Source organism: Rhinopithecus roxellana, unplaced genomic scaffold (genome assembly GCF_007565055.1).
Source record: "Rhinopithecus roxellana isolate Shanxi Qingling unplaced genomic scaffold, ASM756505v1 contig4562, whole genome shotgun sequence".
In the NCBI taxonomy this organism is placed as follows: Eukaryota; Metazoa; Chordata; class Mammalia; order Primates; family Cercopithecidae; genus Rhinopithecus; species Rhinopithecus roxellana.
This window is the reverse complement of record NW_022143372.1, coordinates 10,875-22,570: the sequence shown is the minus strand read 5'-3', so window position 1 is coordinate 22,570 and position 11,696 is coordinate 10,875. Positions and strand designations below refer to the sequence as shown.

The following is an 11,696-nucleotide window of genomic DNA, read 5'->3' as shown; positions in this document are numbered from 1 at the left end:
GCCCTCGGCGGGTGGAGTGGGAAGCGCGGCCCCGCATTCCTGCCGTCCTGCGTGGGGGTAAAGGCCACCTCGCTTCCTCTCCCCGGGCGCGGCGGCGGAAGGGAGGTGAGCCTGTGGCCGGCAGCCGCGCGAGGGAGTCGAGCCCGACCGGGCCAACCAATGGGGAGGCGCCCGGGCCGTCCAGCCTGCCTCCCTGCGGCCCAGCGCGGCGGATTCCCTCGGAGGTGGGAGGCGGCGGCCCTATGGATGCTTTCAATCAGGATGTGTGAGGCGCATTCAGGAGCGGCGGGTGGAGGCGGCTGAGGGCTCTCCATGAGTGAGCAAAGGCGAGCGAGGTCTGGCTGCCGGGACCAACGCCTGGGACACTCCCTTAACTGCCGTCGCGGGCTCCTGGAAATGGCTGTGCGGACAACCCCTTCCCATCCCCTCGCCAAGGTCGCCGGATGGCACTGCGGCCCAGGAAGCCTCGTCCCCGGCCTACCTCGCGCAACACCCTCTCGGTGGCACCGCCGGCTGTGGTCTGAAACAGCAGGGCCAGCGTCACCGACCTTCGGGAGGTGGGGGCTGAGCACAGCCACCCTGAGAAAAGGCAGCTTCCAGGAGGTTCTGGCAGCATGCCTCCCCCTTGGAGGGAACAGAGGGCACTGCTTGCAGCAGCCCCCACCTACCCACCCAGAGCCCAGTTGTACCCCATGGAGGAAAGGAGGCCTGGGGAGACAGGAGAGCTCGGGCCCACCCAGCCAAAGTAAGGAGGACCAGGGCCCCGATGCCTGCCCCAGGGGCCTCCCGCATAGCCTGCTCATGTTCTCCTGCGCAAAAGAGAACCCCAGTCTCTCCCAAGATGTCTGGACCTCCCTAGACAGCCTCCAAGGAGAGCAGTGTTAATGGTTTGCCATGTCCATTGTCCATGCAGGGATGGAGAGCAGCAGCAGCTGCCTGGCGGAACACACAGTGGCACTCAGTCACTGCTTAGGAGGCCTGCCCGTAAGAACCAAGCCTTGATCTCGCCACGACCAAGGCCAACCCCACCTGCCAGGTTAGGGCTGCCTGTCTTGGTAGAAACTTTCTGAGTTCTAGAATGAGCCGGGCAGATGAGGCTCTGGGCCCTTTCTTACCTGGGAGTCCCACTTCTACCTCCTACCCCCTCAGCAACCCTGCCAGTGACTGGGAACAGAGAGACTCCTGACTTCTGCTCCAAGAACCAATGGAAGGTCAAGCAGCCTGGAGATGAAGCCAGTATGTCAAAAAGGAAGAACCAAGACCAGTCTCAGAGACAGCATCCTGGTTAAGTCCTGCCCAAAGCCCACCCTACCTGCAGACCGTTAACTCCGAGAGCTAATAAACCCCACTACTATTTAAAAGAAAAACAAACGAACAAAAACCAGCAGCAGCAACTGCAGCCTCTCAGCCGAACTGATAGAAGGAGGAAGGTGGAGTAGTTGGGCTCCTGTAGCCACCGGATACGTCTGCTCCGACGGGCGTGCTGGCCCCGTGGCCCCAGGAACCTCAGGTTTGTTGGAGCCCAGCATCTGCTGAGCTGCTGCTGGGATTAGACATGAGACGGGGATGCCAGGCTGGGCCGCAGTGCCCTCTCTCTTCCCAGGACCCGGGACACTTGTGCAGGTGATGCATGCCAAGCCTGGGGTCCACAGACGCAAGGAGGGATCTGCCACCTGGCAGCCGGCTGGGAGGCAGCTCTGGGAACAGAGGACGTGAAGTGTGGCCTCAGCAGTGTTGGGATCAGGGCTGGGAGGCCAACACATGGGTGTCTGGGAGGGTCCCGAGGGTGGGGTCTCTGAGGGCGACGATGAACTGGACATAGTCCCTGACCTCAGCAAGTGGGTGAACACGACAGGCGAACAAGTGGTCAGGCCTCTGTAGGGCACACTTGTCCACGCTGCATGAGGTGGTCATTCCTGAAAGTCACCCCCAGCCATCTGGGTGAGCCTGTCGGGAGCCTGTCCAAGGGACCCTGAGGCCTATGAGGGATGAGCAGCAGCAGACCAGGAGTTCTGGAGGATGGGGGGCTCAGGGCAAGGTGCAGAGGCTGGGCAGCCCCACGGATGTACCTGCTAAGGGACATGCCCCCCCACAAACCCCTGGAACAACTCAACCAGAGACACAAATAGAGAGCCATCTGGCTGGCAGGGCCCCCGGAGGGTCCTGGCACAGCCTCGTGCTGTGGCCTCTCCGCAGACCTGTGTTCACAGACTCCCTGCACCACTTACCCTGCCAGCCGGCCACCTGCCCTCCACCCTCACTGTGTGGCTTCTAGGGGCCGGGGGTCTGGGAGGGGACAAGCCCCATTCTAGGTGCTCTGACCCACCAAGAGAGTGGGGACCTGCCTCTCACCCTTAGGAAGGATGACCTGGGAGGAGCTTTGGGAAAGAAAATTGCCGAGGAGGAACAGATACCCCTTCCTGTCTGTGTCCCCCCGAGCAGCAGACACCCCTTCCTGCCTGGGTGCCCCCGAGCAACAGACACCCCTTCCTGCCTGGGTGCCCCCAAGCAGCTCCCCAACCTCGCCAGGGCCTTTACCACCACCCCCTCTTCTCCCAAGGAGGCATTTCCTTGTCCACCCCCAGCTGGGATTTCTATGGTTGTCTTTGTCTCAGTCACTGGTCAGGGAACCTGCCTGTTTATTCACCAGCCAGTGATGTTACTCAGTCGTCCCCATGGCAACAGCCCTGGGAGTCCTGCCCCCTCCCAGGGAACTGCCCAGAACCTGTCCCTGCCCTCTCCAGGCCTCTGCTGGGAGCCCAGACAGAGGGAGAGGCAGAGGGCAGGGCGGGGACAGAGGCCCGCCGCCCGCCTGAGGATGCTGGGGCTGTCCAGGGAGCCGCCCACCGCACGTCATCCTGGGTCCTGCGGGTGGACTGGAGGCCGGCCGTGGGCACAGCAGAGCCCCACCCACGGCTGGGGGAGGTGGCCTGGTCAAGGCTGGATGGAGGTGGGCCTCCTCTCGGGCTTGGCTTGGCCAGGTCCAGTGCCAGCTGGCCCTGCCCTCCCACCCAGGCCTCCCCGAGACCACCCTCCAGAGCTGCTCTGGGGCCAGGGGCTACCTGCCAACCCCACGGCTGCCCCACCCCAACTGTCCTCCAGGCCTGTGCCCCTGCCAAGCCCCAACTGCCGCTCCAGCTGCCACAGCCAACTGTCGACCGGTCTCCATTCCAAGCGCCTGCTCACCCCCAATCGTCCTTCCAAAATGCTGCTGCCAACTGCCAGCCCCCTTCCTTCCTGAGCCCTGGCTCCTACCACCACTCCAGGCCACCACACCAGGGATCTGCATTCCAGACCTTCCCTCGGGACAGAGGCCAGGCCACACCTGCCGTGTGCCTGGTGGGATGGGATGGGGTGGGGGAGGCACTGAAGGTCTGAGACCTGAGGCGTCAGCACAGAAGGGCAGAGCAGGCGATGGGGCCAGGCCGTAGCAGACAGAAGGCAAGGGGCAGGGAGAGCGCAGGCCGAGCAGGGGAAGGCGAGAGGGCAGGGGAGCCCATCCTCAGTGCCAGGGGCCACACCAGGCCCAGCACAGGGGTGGGAAGACCGCCGGAGTACAGCCCGAGCAGGCCCTGGGAGCTGCAGGGCGGAGCTGGGCTTTCCCTCAGAGGGTCTGTGAACAGCTTGGCCTGACCGCAGACCCCGAGAGGGTCCTCCCAGCCATGTCGGGGGGAACTGGCCCCTCCCCACCAGCCCTGCACAGCTTGGGGTGGAGTCAGCTCCCAGGCCTCAGCTGTCCCAGGCCAGTCTGGGCTCCTTCCTGCTTCACCACCTGGCACATGGGGCCGGCCTGGGTCCCTTTAGGTTCCAACGTGTGGCCTCTCAGTCCCAGCCCTGGCCTTGCTGCCCCTTCCCTCCTTGGAGCTTGCTTTCTGCATTCATCCCAGTGGTCCCTGATCCTCACCTCCAGCATGAGATCCCCCATATCCCCCAGCCTGTGAGACCCTATCCCTCAAATCCCTCAAACACAGCAGGTGCCCGCAAGTTGGCTCGCCAGGCCTAGGGGAGGCACTGCTGCCCTTGCAGGTCAGACCTGGGGCTGTAATTCCATCCCAGGCTCTGGACCAGCCGGTCAGCACCAGGAGGTGATGGGGGCTGGGGCCTCAGTCCCGGCTGAGGGGACACAGCTGCTCCCCAGGGGCCCCCGGCCTCCGAGGGCTCGCGTTGCAGAGGCGGGTGATGGCTCTGCAGATAGCCACGACGGGTGAAATGGACACCTGGCTCTCCCTGGCGTCCCCTCCAGGAGCTGCTACTGGGCAGTCCGCCTTCCAGGATGGGACAGTGGGGCAGGCACAGGGGGCCATGTCAGCCTATTGGTCGGGCTGGCCCTGGAGGTAGGGAAAGACGGACGTGTTTGCTGAGCACCTATGGCGTGCCGGGAATCTTCCTACTTGGGGAACAGGGAGGGGAAGGACTCTCCCAGGGTCATCTGGCCCCCCTCCGGTGCTGGGGCCTGGGAAGGAGAGAGAAGGGAGGTGGCTGTGGCCCCTCCCCTCCCACCAGAGGGGGTCTGCTGGGGTTCCCTTGGTGGATATGCAGAGGCCCCAGCCCTGCACAAGGCCAGCCTGTTGCCTCAGCCTCGTTCACTCACTCGCTCACTCGTAACATTCACAGATCATGGAACCTGTCGCGTGCCAGGACGTGCTGGGTCTGGAGAGCCAGACAAAATCCCTTGTATTGCAGGAGTGGGGAGTTGGTGACAGGTCAGCGAATTCATAAAGGAGCTCTTCTGAGATAAAAAGGAACTGGGGACGGGCCCCTCGGGGACGTGGCTGGTGCTGGGGCAGAGCAGGAAAAGGCAAGCTGAGTTCCTGGCCATGGCGGGGACGACACAGGGCAGGAGGGCCAGGCCCACGGGCGGGGACGACAGGGAGCAGGAGGGCCAGGCCCACGGGCCATGGCGGGGACGACGGGGCAGGAGGGCCAGGCCCACGGGCCATGGCGGGGACGACAGGGGGCAGGAGGGCCAGGCCCACGGGCCATGGCGGGGACGACACGGGGCAGGAGGGCCAGGCCCATGGGCACGGGGTCCCCAGGGAAGAGAACAGCAGAACCATGCCATGCTGGCTTATGACCCCAAGCTGGGGCATGTGCTGATATAAAAAATAAGAAAAATTAAATACAAGAAATACACTCACCTCCCCTACAAAAGAAGTCCAAGTGATACCTGTAAGTTCCAGGAGCAGAGATTACCCCATGCACACACCAGGAGTGAGGACTGGGTCTAGGGACTCCTTTCTGAAGAGCAGAGTCAAGACAGGCAAAGAGGAACTCAGCTGAGGAGGCGACTGGCAGGCACCACTTTGGCCAGGTGACCATCGCCAAGCAATCGTGCGGGCGTCCCGCAGCTCTGATAAGATGTGACGCGAAGAGCACCTCACCTCTGTGAAATTCTTCCCAAATTAAAAACCTCAGTCTACTCCTGAGAAAGTGCATCAGACAAACCCATAAGGGGCTTTCTTTTGTTGTGCTTGTTTTTGTTTTTGAGACAGAGTCTTGCTCTGTCGCCCAGGCTGGAGTGTAGTGGCAAGATCTCGGCTCACTGCAACATCTACCTCTTGGGTTCAAGCGATTCTCCTGCCTCAGCCTCCTGAGTAGCTGGGATGACAGGCACCTGCCACCACACCTGGCTATTTTTCGTATTTTTAGTAGAAATGGATTTTTAGTAACCAGACCATGTTGGCCAGGCTGGTTTTGAACTCCTGACCTCAAGTGATCTGCCCGCCTCAGCCTCTTGAAGTACTGGGATTACAGGCATGAGTCACCATGCCTGGACACAAACCAAGGGACTTTCTACAAAAACACCTTGTCGGTGATCCTCAAAGGTCACCAAGAACAAGGAAATCTGAGAAACTGTCAGACAGCAGAGCCTAAGGAGATGGGACAGCTCTAAGCATTGTGGCACCCGATGAGGCCCTGGAGCCGAAGAAGGCCATCGATGGCAGGACTGACAGACTTCAAATAAAGTCCGCTCTGTGGTGGAGATCAACAGACCCCAATGTGGGCTTCCTAAAGCACCCAGCAACACAGGACGGCGGCGTCAGGAAGACAGAGCTTTCGTGATGGCTGCATAGGACTCTCTCTGCTTTGCAGTGTCACACATTCTATCGGCCAGGCTGGAGTGCAGTGGCGCGATCTCAATTCACTGCAACCTCCACCTCCCGGGTTCAAGTGATGCTCCTGCCTCAGCCTCCTGAGCATCTGGGATTACAGGTGCCCGCCACATGTCCAGTTAATTTTATTTATTTATTTATTTATTTATTTATTTATTTAGAGATGGAGTCTCGCTCTGTCGCCCAGGCTGGAGTGCAGTGGCATGATCTCGGCTCACTGCAACCTCCACCTCCTGGGTTCAAGCAATTCTCCTGCCTCAGCCTCCCGAGTAGTTGGGATTACAGGTGCCCACCACCATGCCCAGCTCATTTTTGTATTTTTAGTAGAGACGAGGTTTCACCATCTTGGCCATGCTGGTCCTGAACTCCTGACCTCATGATCCACCCACCTTGGCCTCCCAAAGTGCTGGGATTACAGGCGTGAGCCACTGTGCCCAGCCAATTTTTTTATTTTTAGTAGACACAGAGTTTCACCATGTTGGCCAGGCTGGTCTCAAACTCCTGACCTCAAGTGATCCACCCACCTCGGTCTCCCACAGTGCCAGAATGACATGCATGAGCCACCTCGGTCTCCCACAGTGCCGGGGTGACGGACGTGAGCCACCGCACCCCTCCTGCACAATGTCGCCTACTTTCTGATATCTAAAATTATTCCAAAATAAAGTTTATTTTTTAAAAGGAAAAAAATACAAAACCAAACAATCGAAGAAAACCACCTTCTTTTGGCCCTGGCGTTGGGAGTTAAGCAGCCTCTCCAGGCCTATCTCAGCCAAGATGCTCATTTTTGGTTGCAGAATTTGGGAGTTCAGGGTGCTCCTGGTTCTGCCCAGCTTGGAAGCACACAAAGGCCACGGGGACCACAGAACCTCCAAGCTGAGTCTGGGTGTGCCTCGTGAGGAAGGAAGGTTGGTCCCCACGTTCATGTGAACCTGTGTGTGACGAACTGTGAACCCTCACACTGCAGAGGAGACCCGCCAGAACACTGTGCTGAGAGACTCCGACAAAGCTCAGTCTGGCGCTGGCCTGCGGGAGCCTCATCCCTAAAGGTGATTCCAGCTCTGTGTTGCGTCTTTGCTCAAGTTGACAAAATGCTGCCAAAATGCAAAGTGTAAACACGATCCCAATGCAGACTTTCCACAGCTAAACCACTTTCCATATTTTCCACTCAGCCCTTCTGTGATTTTCCATTTTTCTCCAGCACCTTTTGGATTACCCCTTCATTACTTCCCCAAACCCCTTCTTTTTCCTTTTCTGTTCTCTGTTTAAAAACCTGGGTTGGCCCGGTGCAGTGGGTCACGCCTGTAATCCCAGCACTTTGGGAGGCTGAGGCAGGCAGATCATGAGGTCAGGAGTTTGAGATCAGCCTGGCCAATATGGTGAAACTCGGTCTCTACTAAAAAATCCCAAAATTAGCCAGGCATGGTGGCGGTGCCTGTGGTCCCAGCTACTCAGGAGGCCGAGGCAGGAGAATGGCTTGAACCCGGGAGGCAGAGCTCGCAGTGAGCTGAGATCGCACCACTGCACTCCAGCCTGGGGAACAGAGAGAGACCCCGTCTCAAAAAAAAAAAAAAAAAAAACTGCAGTCTTCCCCCACACTGCAGTCTGAGTAAAACCCGTCTTTCCGCCTTCAGGTGTCCGGGGTTGGGTCTCATTCCGGGTCCCATGCTTCTGCCTGCGTCTCAGCTGCGTGTCTGCGCTCCTGCCCGCATGGGCTTGATCACGTGCGTCTGTGGATGCGGACTGTGTGTGCCTGTGTGCACCGATGTGTGGTAGGCCTGTGTGCTGCTGGTGCTAACCATGTCTGGGAGTGTATCGTGTCCACTGCAGTGCACCTTCCGATGTCGTCTGCCAGCCACATCCAGTTCTGGACACTGGGCAAAATATTGTCCTGCCCTTCAGGAGCCCGCCCTACCAAGGGTGAGCTGTGAGCCAAGTCTCAGGATGGAAGGCAAGGTGCCCTCTGGAGGGAGGTGGGGCTCTGGGAAGCTTCCTGGGGGCTGGGGCCATGGAGATGTGGGGCCATGGGGAGGGCCCAGCCTGAGCTGGACAGGGTTGGGCCAAGCCCTGAGCAGGTGCACAAGGAGTACAGATGAGGCTCAGAGGCCTTGCTGGGACCGTGGGGAATGAGCCATTTTCTAAGAACTTGCTGCCAAGCCAGGGCTTCTGGGCTTTTCCGTGGGCTGAAGATGCTATTAGGACTGTATTTATTTATTTATTTATTTATTTATTTATTTATTTATTTAGAGAAGGAGTTTCGCTCTTGTTGCTCAGGCCAATGGCACGATCTCGGCTCACCGCAACCTCCGCCTCCCAGGTTCAAGTGATTCTCCTGCCTCAATCTCCTGAGTAGCTGGGATTACAGGCACCTGTCACCATGCTCAGCTAATTTTTTTTTGTATTTTTAGTAGAGATGAGGTTTCACCATGTTGGCCAGGCTGGTCTTTTTTTTTTTTTTTTTTTTTTGAGACGGAGTCTCGCTCTGTCACCCAGGCTGGAGTGCTGTGGCCGGATCTCAGCTCACTGCAAGCTCCATCTCCCGGGTTCATGCCATTCTCCTGCCTCAGCCTCCCGGGTAGCTGGGACTACAGGCGCCGCCACGTCACCCGGCTAGTTTTTTGTAGTTTTTAGTAGAGACGGGGTTTCACCGTGTTAGCCAGGATGGTCTCGATCTCCTGACCTCGTGATCCGCCCGTCTCGGCCTCCCAAAGTGCTGGGATTACAGGCTTGAGCTACCGCGCCCGGCCAGGCTGGTCTTAAACTCCTGACCTCAGGTGATCTGCCTGCCTTGGCCTCCCAAAGTGCTGGAATTACAGGCGTGAGCCACCACACTCAGCGTATTTATTTATTTATTTATTTTATTTTATTTTTTGAGACAGAGTCTTGCTCTGTTGCCAGGCTGAAGTGCGGTGGTGCAATCTCGGCTCACTGCAACCTCTGCCTTCCGGGTTCAAGCAATTCTCCTGCCTCAGCCTCCCAAGTAGCTGGGACTATAGGCACGTGCCACCACACCCAGCTATTTTTTATATTTTTAGTGGAGACAGGGTTTCACCATGTTGTCCAGGATGGTCTGGATCTCTTGACCTCATGATATGCCCGCCTTGGCTTCCCAAAGTGCTGGGATTACAGGCGTGAGCCATTGCACCCAGCCCCTTATTTATTTTTTGAGACAGAGTCTCACGCTGTTGCCTAGGCTGGAGTACAGTGGCATGACCTCAGCACACTGTAACCTCCACCTCCTGGGTTCAAAGTGATCGTGCCTCAGCCTCCTGAGTAGCTGAGATTACAGGTACACATCACCATGCCTGGCTGATTTTTATATTTTTGGTAGAAACAGGGTTTCACCATGTTGGCCAGGCTGGTCTTGAACCTCTGACCTCAGGTAATCTGCCTGCCTCAGCCTCCCAAAGTGCTGGGATTACAGGTGTGAGCCACCGCGCCCGGCTGCTTTAGGACTTCAGAATGAGAGAACAGACTTGATCTAATAATGGTTAGTCAGTCAGATACATTTTTAGGATGTAGGGCCGATGTGCCCTGGGATTGTGCAGAAGTTGGAGATGGGAGAGAAGTCAAAGGAGGGCTGACATCTCTTCACAGGCAATGTGGGTAGTGGCAGATGGTTCATGGCACAGGAAGTGGAGGGGTGTGGAGGTGGTACCCGGGCTGGAGGAGAGAGGCCAGGGCTGCAGGTGTATCCTGAGGGGAGGAGGCTGGGGAAGTCCCTGGAGGAAGCCAGAGGGAGCAGAGCCATGACCCCCGGGGTGCACAGAGGCTGGGGTCGGGGAGACCATGCAGTGGTGAGGGGACCTCAGAGCACTGCTTCCTCTTCCCTGTTTGGGGTTTCAGAGGTCCCTTGTGCAGGGGCCGGGGCAGAGCCCCATCCTTAGGACACTTAGGCCCCAAGTGGACTTCTACAAGCTGCTTCCAGAGGATGGAGACAGAGCACCCAGTCCAGATTATAGCTTGACCCAGGGCTCTCTCCCAACCTTGTTTGGGGTTTGGGACAGCAGAATCTGTGCTCTGGGCTTCTGGGTCCCCATCAAAATGGAAGAAGGTGACCTGCAGCCCCAGTCAGGTAAGACTAGCCCGTTCTCCTGCACAGTTCTGGCTAAAGCCTCCACCCCCAAGCAGGTGATATTCCCTCCCCAGATGTCCCATACAGCTCGGACTCTGGGGTCCCTTCCGGATTAGCACAGTCTGATGGGAGAAGCAAACATCTGAAATGAAAATGGAATGCCTGTGGGCCGGGCGCAGTGGCTCACACCTGCAATCCCAGCACTTTGGGAGGTTGAGCACAGGAGTTCGAGACCAGCCTGGGCAAGATGGTGAGACCCGGTCTTTACAAAAAAGTGTGGTGGCACATGCCTGTGGTTCCAGCTTCTTGGGAGGCTGAGGTGGGAGGATCACTTGAGCCAGGTGGTTGAGATTGCAGTGAGCTGAGATTGCACCACTGTGCTCCAACCTGGGCGACAGAGCAAGATCCTGTCTCAAATAACAAAAAAATAAGAGAGCACCACCTCTCTCTCCCTGCTGCCCACCCACCTGCTCGGATGGCCTTGGCTCCACCTCTGACCTGTACCTGTGTATGCCTCATGAAACGACAATCCCAGGCCTGCACACCCTGCTTCTGTCGAGAGAGGTGGCCAGCCTAGCCACTGTTTGTGGCCCGCTTGGCTGCAGCCTCAGCCTCTCCCACCAGTCTGGCTGTACCATTCACACTGCTGCCCAGCTCCTTCCCCACTCTGGCTTTGCACCTGCCCTTCCGTCAGCCTAGAACACCCCTCCTGCCCACCTGGTGAATCCCAGCATCCCAGAAGATTCACCTCCAGCCCCAGCTCCAGGCCATCATGACACAGCCCTCCCCTCCTGCCTTAAGTTCCCACAGGCCCAGACCCCAGCCCTGCCTGCACTTTCTATCCTTCCCCTTCCCCTCAAAAATAGCCCAGGGCCTCTGGAAGTGAAAAGGGGGGCATGGAGGGAAGAGAGCAGGAGGCATCCTGGCTGCCCAGCCGAGGGCTGGTTCCCCAGGTCCCATGCCAGTGCTCCAGGGCCAACCAGCCTGGCTCCAGCACGGTGAGCCCCACATCTGCAGCCCCACTTGTGTGTGCCCCTGAGTCCTGAGGGCTCTGGAGCTGTCCTGGCTAGAACTGGAGTTACCACCTACTGCGGGGCAGGGTCTCAGCTGCTCTGAGCACCAGGCTGCACCAGGAGCACTCACCTCATGGAGCGAAGGCCCAGAAGCACTGCCTTTCTTGTGGGCATCACTACCCTAAGTGGGTCGGCAATGATGAGGAGGCACCGAGGGCCACTCCCTGGCTGTGAGCTGTGCTTGCACATCTTGGATGCCCCGTGGGCACTTCCTTCCTGTTGGGATTTGGGCTCAGGTTTATCCCTGGCTGCTTCTGGGAACCCTGGGGGCTAAAGGACCCTGCAAGACGGCTGGGTTGGAAGAAAGGGGCTTGCCCGGTTCTGGGAGCTGGGCAGATATGTGGGTGGTGAGCAAAAATTGGGAGGGCTTCTCATCTGGGCCTCCTGCCCCTGAGGGTCCATCCTGGTACAGGATCAGGTAGCATCAAAGGGAACACC

At 58.4% G+C, this 11,696-nt stretch overlaps 1 pseudogene; it reads right to left on the bottom strand.

The window, feature by feature from the left end:
* Positions 1-370: 370 nt before the first annotated feature.
* LOC115896037 lies at positions 371-11,447 on the bottom strand (annotated as a pseudogene).
* Between the last annotated feature and the right edge of the window lie 249 nt (positions 11,448-11,696).